Genomic DNA, 7684 nt, shown 5'->3' on the forward strand with positions numbered 1-7684 from the left:
GTGATTCGCGGATGATGAGCTTTCTTTTGGCATCCTTCCTGGCCATCTAGCAGTAGAACCTTTCCCAAAAGTTTGGCTGTCCCCAGCGGATGTAATTGGCAGCTCGCATGTAGAGGCGCAAATCTTCGTCTAGGGAACTAGAGCCAACCTCGTCGACAAGCACAATGATCAATCTGTTGACGTTGTCCTCCAGGGCTTTCTGATGCGCCAACCGGAACTCCCAGCGACACCACTCGCTTGTTACAAAGTTCCTGCAGCAGAGAGAACGCATCCTCATCATTTGCCGAGAAAAGCGTAATTCCTAAAGGCCACCTCTAACTCATCATAAAATCTTCCAAGTGCGAAACGAGGCTCAACACGTTCCATAAGTTGAGAATTCATGAACATTAACATATCTATTTATATTGTCCCCGAATTACACGGGAGATGAGAAACAACAATATCACAACATTTCCCAGAATTACTGTGTGCACTTTGCCTTGTATTCTGAAACGATTGCAGAAATTATACAAGATCACTGATTTCTAGCATCCGGGTAACGTTTCAGAGCTCGCGTTATTCTTAAATTCAAAGCGTGAGTCTGTGACTTTTACTTAGCGAAATATTCTGTACATCCATCACTGAGGTTAATCAAATTGAACGCAGGTTTGACACTGCACAACAGGCTCTACAATCGGGCGACATTTTCAGCTATGTATGGCTACCTGCTGCGGCTTATTGTTTCTAACAATGGAAGTCGAGAGATGCCCGAAACCCAGTCGTCCCTGAGCCTATGAAGAGGTCAGAAGAATTTCGTAAAAGGGGGGGGGGGGGGCACCATGACAAATTTTTATGAACAGTAGAAAAGGCTAAAACTGTCGCGGATCTCTTCAGTTGGCTTTCAAGGAACGCCGAAGTCCATTCTCCTAAAGAAATCAAATGTGACTGGAAGTGTCCTACCTCAAAGATTTGGCATTGCTTAAGCATGGCGCCGAAGTAGACGATAGCGCAGTGCTCGTCAGCGACCGGATTCGGCAGCGTCAATTGCTTTAAGACATGCAAGTCAAGAGGAATGACAAGAAAAAAAACCTGACCTTTCCATTCCTGTAACTCAAGACAAGAGCGCAAGAATGCATTCTAGTTAGTGGTTTTCTTTGCCTACAGTGCTTTGGGTCCATCAGGCAAGGACCGAGAAGCCATTAGGATTGAGTAAGAGCCCTGAAGTCACCTATGCGCATGACAGAAAACATGTTTAGCTGGTGAGCAGGAGCACTGTCCTCCTGGAGCAGGCGACAGCGTCGCGGATGATGTCCTGCAGCAAGAAGCCGCCTTTGAAGTTCCGCTCATAGGTACAGTATGATAAGGCGACGGCCTCTAGTCCCGGGATCAGCTGCTCATGGACCCAGCCTGCATCTTTGCTGCTGAACGAGAGAAACACGTCGAACACCTTTTCTGCGTCCAGGTCCCCCTCCGTGATGCAGTGCGCCCAGCTGCAGACACCTCGCATGTTCAGCCAGGTCTTCAGGTGGTGTTCGCAGTAAAAGTACGCCGCTGAGAGTGTTAGGATCCCCAGCAGGAGCGCTGTGTAACATAGAAAGGTGGAGGGGAGCACTGCTGGCGCAAGAACTGTTTACACGATAGAGTGATAATCCAAGACTGCAAATGGGGAACGGCTCGACACGCACCGAAGGCGTACAGCAGGTACTTCGTGTACGCTGGAAAACACCGGGGGCAGAGTTGGTTTTCCCCTAAGGTGATAAATTCCCTTTCCGACACAAGTGCGTTCAAACTTTCTGCGCATGTGATGTGTCTGGAATCTGGAATCTGTCGGAAAAAAACGTCGACACAACCAACTTAATGGGATAAACAAGCGTACGAAGAAATAGGAGACCGGCTAACTGCAAAAACCAACTTAATTAAAAATGACAAACGATGTTATTTTGAAGAATACATTTTCCCAGACTTCCCATACTATCACTGGTTAGGCTTACCAGATTTTCGTGGGCGTCTAGCCACTGCTTGAATGAATAATCATCACATCCGCAATGGAAAGCGTTGCCGGACAGCCATAGCGAAGAAAGGTTGCGTTCCATCACCAGGGCGTGAGGAAATTCCACCAGGTTGTTGCCCCTAAGATCGAGGGAGTGCACTTTGCTGGGAAGGGCATTCACACTGAGTCTCGAAAAAAGATTACTTTGTAAAAACAGCACTTCCAGATGTGGAGCGACGTTTTTGAAAGAGGCATCGACCTTTTCTTGGCGGTTGTCGCGCAGATCCAACTGAGTCGTGTTTTCCGGAAATGCTTGTGGCACCCGGTTCAGCTGTGCCGACGAGCAGTTCACGACGATTCCTCGGTTTCCGAACCCATCTTCACGGCAGGTGCAGGTGCAGCCCGCTTCACAGTCATCCTGCAACTTGGTCAAGCTCTCCTCTGTCAAATTGTAAAGCGAGTTTCCTTTCATCCAAGTTGGGCTCTTACACATCGGTTTCCGCATTAATTGCACTTCACTGTCATGTCATACAATCCAGGCCAATCTGCAGTCGCATATTAAAGGGTTGTCTGGAACCGGGAAACATTAAATATAACATTATATTCATATTGGTAGGAATAAAAGGCATTAGTTTAACGATTATGAAAACGAATACCTTATTTAATGCAAAAAAGAATGCCCAAAACGAAAATCAGTTCTTCTTTCAGGCGCGATACTTAGATGCGAAATGAGAATTCTTCGTCGTTATGCATTCCACTGTGCCACGGAGCCAATAGGCTCACAGGATTATAAAGAAAATATTCGACGTCACGTTTTGCGAGTGTTTCCAAGATGGGATATATTACGCAACAATACAGCCGATATTTGCGCGGACTTCCCCAGTGTGTCACGTCAGCTGCTGCGTGTCACGGTCATTGGCCAACGAACGAGAGCTGCAAGTCAAGTTTGTCACTCTGCCCGCTTCACTTTCCCATTTTGGAATAAAATTAACGTATTCAATATTGACTCTTTCATATCAGAGATGAGGTTCACGCCTTGAGGCACGAAACTCATCTAGACTATTTTGTTATACTGGAGGCAGATATCTGCATAAATGGTCGTGCTACGAAGACCCCGTGAACAGATATATGATCCCCTCTAAGCCTCCTGCATAAATGTTCATACGAGCTGCACTGATTACAGATGGTTTTCTGCTTGATGTCAATTTATTTATTCAAAATGGCAGCGAAAAATTGTGTCCTAAATGCAGCATTCCTGGCGTGCCAAAAAAAAATTTCGTGCACTAATGTTTCTTAGGTCCGACAAAATTTTAAAAAAACATATTTTCAACATGGCTTATACTCCGCTCAGTTTTATTCAGCAAACTTATCCAGGACCTAAAGAAAGTGTTCTTTTTTTGTTTTGCAAGTCCGTTTCTAGAAGCCACCCTTTTTGCTTCTCTCAGCGAAGTCCCGCGGGAGTATGGTTGCATAATTAATTATTTTAGTATTATTTGAGACAGGGATTACAAGAGATAGGTCTCTGCTTTTCTAAGCGCTCAAGATCACCCGTGTTCAATGCATTTTTATCGTTAAAGAAGCTTTCGAGGAAATTTGATACGTGGACAGAAACTTGCGCCAGGAGCTCAACGAAGAGGAAGGATGCAACGAAGCGCCGCCGGCGCTGCAGGGACAGAAGCTATGGCAAAAAAGACGCTTCTGTGAATTTCGGACTGTTCCTTGTGATTTTTTACGCAAATAAGTCTAACCTGCATGTGCAGAATGAATAACTGATTGTGCCCCTCACGGAAACAGTAAACATGGAGAGAGGGGTAGAGTATCACTAAGAGCACCATTTATGACTGGCGCTACGCAGAAGTGGCTGAAAAGGTATCTTACAGCTTTATTGTCGCGTAATGGCGGCTAGGAAGTTGCCGACACTGATTTCATCGCTCCATCCCGTCGCGTGAAATAATTAGATATTTAGTTTCAATAGTTTACGCAAACAGTTTTCCGTTAATCCTCTGACGTTTTGTTGCACAACCGTTTGGTCTATTGAAGACCTTCCCAGTAGCCAGCTTAGCTACCCTACCACCTACTCCTAACCTAAAGGGTACCGCTAATAAAGTTATCATTGAGTTTGATTATCTTGTGCTCGTGCCCTTTGGACAGAACAGGATTCCAGCTCTCGGGCAAGATGACTTCAGAATGTTTTACCCATGACAACGGCGGTGTGATGTGCAGACCAAGGTATTCGTATAATGTTTTGTGGCTACAAGGGGCACAGTTCAGATAGTAGGCAGTGTTGTCGTGCTATGAAGGCGGTAATATGTCATGACCTTGCATATGTCGGAGTTTAAACGCCTGAGTTAAGGTTCACACCAAAGTTCTTTGATTATGGTGCTCTATACGACGCAATTGTCAGCAAACAATTTTAATTGAGATTTGATGCGATACGGCAGGTCATTAATGTAAATTAGGCGGAATAAAGGAGACAGACAGATTCAGAAAGAGGTAAGCAAATGTGATAGCTTACAGTCCAAGGTGACGTTTGGGGCAGCTATCAGGCGTTGCGGAAAATCTTTCCGGCGCAGCAATGCAATCCGATTTCCTGCAAGGCCGAGACCTCTCAGGTGCACAGTACCTGTGAAGGCACCGTCCACGCTGCTGATGTTGTTTCCCATCAGAGAGATGTAGGCGAGGAATGCGTTTCGTTCGAATTCGCCCTTTTCTAGGTACTGTATTTCATTGAAGGCGGCATCAAAGTATTTCATATTTACGAGGTGTCTCATGGAGCCGTTAAGATAAAGCAATTGGTTCTTTCGTAACCGCAGGTCTCTTAGAGTTACAAGCCCACGGAACGCGTTCCTGCCAACCCACTGGATGTTGTTTCCGATCAAATTCAACTCCAGGAGTTCTGTGTTCTCGTTGAAGTTATCGTCGGGAACGTAGCTGACGAGGTTGTCGCTAAGTGTCAGCTTTCTTAAAGCTTTGAGATATTCAAACACTCCAGTGATGTCAGTAATGCGATTCGAAGCCAATTTGAGTTCCTTGATTTGGGCTATGTTCCTGAACATCTCTGTCAAGCTGGTCATCTGATTTCTCTTCATGCTCAGCAATTCTAAGCTTGATTCAATGCTAGAAACTGACGCTTTTACGTTACTTATCTTGTTTTTGCTGAGACCCAGACGACGGAGTCTTTGAAGTGCCTTGAAAGCTGCAGCCTTTATGTCGCTTATTTGGTTGTCGCTCAAGCGGATCACTTCAATAGCGGAATTTGGTGACACGAACTTAGGTATCACGCCAATCTTGTTGTGCGAAAGGTTGATTTCTTTGAGGCTTGGCATCCTCGATTTTGCAAGTTCAGTGATATTCACTATCAAGTTGTTCTCGAGGTTGATTTCCTGAAAAAAAAAACAATCAGGAAGAGCATGCCACCGAAATTAACTTTGCCACATGCGGGCGAAGCAGATAGGCATTGAAACAAAGTGAAGCTTAGGCGAACTTTATTTTGATTTGTGTTGCATATTCGTGGTAATTGTGAAGTATATTCATTTTGTTTTGGTTGTATCTCTCTGGCGGCAGGATAATGTGTTATTCGTTACATTCTGTTAACATATTCATTATTTTATAAAACATTGACACTACTGATTTTGCAGTGGTCAATTTGAAAAAAAATATTCCTCCATGTTTTTGTCTTGTTTAAATGACTGCAATCTGTCGGTCCCCTCAAAGAACCAAGGTTTCAGCCACCGATCTGAGTTACTGGGTCACCGACTCAGAACCAGCGCTGAGCCAAGGTGTGAGTCACTGAGCTATCGCTGCGGGTGAAAGGGCGGAAATAGAGTCACTTGCTAAGTTTTCGAAACTTATCTCGTGACTCTAAACGGGAGCGTCAACACAATCGCAAACAACACGACGTTAATAATATACGTGCCGCAGATTTCCTCCCGCCCGCCACTTTGATTTGTTTAGTGCGCTTGCAAACATCGGCACATTAGCCTGCCGCCTTGATAGGTGAGAATAACCTCCTAGACACCGCAGTGGGAAACCGTCTTTCAAAAGGTCGATTACTTACGGGCATACAGCATTTCAACGTATTGGTAGCGCGTGTTCAATGCCTGCTGTAGTGTGATCTTTCACACAAACAGGTTTTTTCAACTGGTATTTGCATGGGTTATTGTATGTAGTTATATCTCACTACAATAATGTCTCATGGGCGTTGTAAGTGCTCGCAAATATATATATATATATATATATATATATATATATATATATATATATATATATGCGTTATAAGCAATTTTCTTTAAGCGATAGATAAAATGTAAGTATATACCACTGATATTAGCACAACACATTAAAAAATTAACATTCCCCTATGCACCTTGATTTCGGTGACTGTCGGCTCCTTTAATATGTTTGTCAAAAACGAGTCCCTCATTTCCCTTACCTTGTCTGCTAATTGCTTAACGAGGGTCTCGGTTCTGGCAGTCTTGATGCCCTAGGTAGCATAAGAGGGCTCTCGCACAGTTGCCGCCCTCGCCGTTAGATGACGTTCCAGATCACACTCCCGGTAATACAGGACGTGCTACGTCCGCCGCTATGGACGAAGGTGGCGCTGGTGAACACTCTCAAGGTTCGCTTACACCCAGTAAACATAAATACCCACGAGAGCAGCAGATTGAACAGCCGTCCCGTAGCTCAGTTGGTAAGAGCACCGGACGCAATATTCGGAGGTCGTGGGTTCGGACCCCACCGGTGGCATAGTTGTTTTTTTCTGCTGCTTTATAAGTCATTTTCGTTAAGGGATAGATAAAATGTAAGTATATCCCACTGACTAGCACTACACATTAAAAAAATTAAACATTCCCCTATGCACCTTCGTTTCGGTGACTGTTGGACCCTTTCATATGTTTGTCAAAAACGAGTCCCTCATTTCCCTTACCTTGTCTGCTATATATATATATATATATATATATATATATATATATATATATATATATATATATATATATATATATATATATATATATATATATATATATATATATATATATATATATATATATATATATATATATATATATATATATATATATATATATCTTGCGTGAAAAGCGTTTGCTCTTTACGCCTCGTTTTATCCTAGACGTGTTGACTTTGTAGGTTCACTTGAGCTTTTTTCCTTTCCAAGTCATGGCCGTATTAACGCAGACGGTATTCCGCTGCGTCCACGTACATCACATTGTTGCTCCGGCCGTTTTTGATGTGTAGGGCAGAGAACTCGCTGTGCGTCGGTCTTCGTGGTGCGCGGGTTGCATGTTCTTGGGTAGGGGTTTAATCAAAAGAGTTTTCCTGATGTGCGTGGGTAATTGCGTTTTCGAGTCCCTCTCTGGGAGCTGTTCGAACATCATTAGTCGAGAGTTGGAGCGCGCCGCCAGCCTTGGTGCGAGGGTAAGAGAATCTGGTCTCACGTATACTAAAAGAAACCAGTAAAATCAGTGTGATGCTTAAAAGCAGCCTAATGATTCAAAAATTTAATGAAAGAAAGCGTTAGTAATAACACGATTCAGAAAGGCAACTATCACGAGGTATAATACCGGACTCACAACGCACGCTTAGCTGCTCCGAGGAATTTCTGCCCTTTCTTTGTCAACAGGCGGGACTGTCTGCTTACGCACTGATACTTCACACGGTGAATTTCGAGGGCTACGATTACCTGCCTTTAAATGA

The 7684-nt window shown here is 44.0% G+C and overlaps 1 non-coding gene and 1 pseudogene across 2 annotated transcripts; one reads left to right on the forward strand and one right to left on the reverse strand.

Moving 5' to 3' along the window:
- Positions 1-9: 9 nt before the first annotated feature.
- Positions 10-5900, reverse strand: LOC144112498 (protein toll-like; annotated as a pseudogene). Its single transcript, XR_013310282.1, has 6 exons — positions 4485-5900; positions 2502-2539; positions 1971-2387; positions 1665-1803; positions 1221-1560; positions 10-251 (listed from the first exon to the last, which is right to left on the reverse strand). The product of XR_013310282.1 is annotated as a protein toll-like (transcript).
- A 739-nt stretch (positions 5901-6639) lies between these two features.
- TRNAL-CAA (transfer RNA leucine (anticodon CAA)) lies at positions 6640-6715 on the forward strand. Its single transcript has one exon. It is a non-coding gene; the product is annotated as a tRNA-Leu (tRNA).
- Positions 6716-7684: the final 969 nt, after the last annotated feature.

This window comes from Amblyomma americanum, unplaced genomic scaffold (genome assembly GCF_052857255.1).
Source record: "Amblyomma americanum isolate KBUSLIRL-KWMA unplaced genomic scaffold, ASM5285725v1 scaffold_288, whole genome shotgun sequence".
Lineage (NCBI taxonomy): Eukaryota > Metazoa > Arthropoda > Arachnida > Ixodida > Ixodidae > Amblyomma > Amblyomma americanum.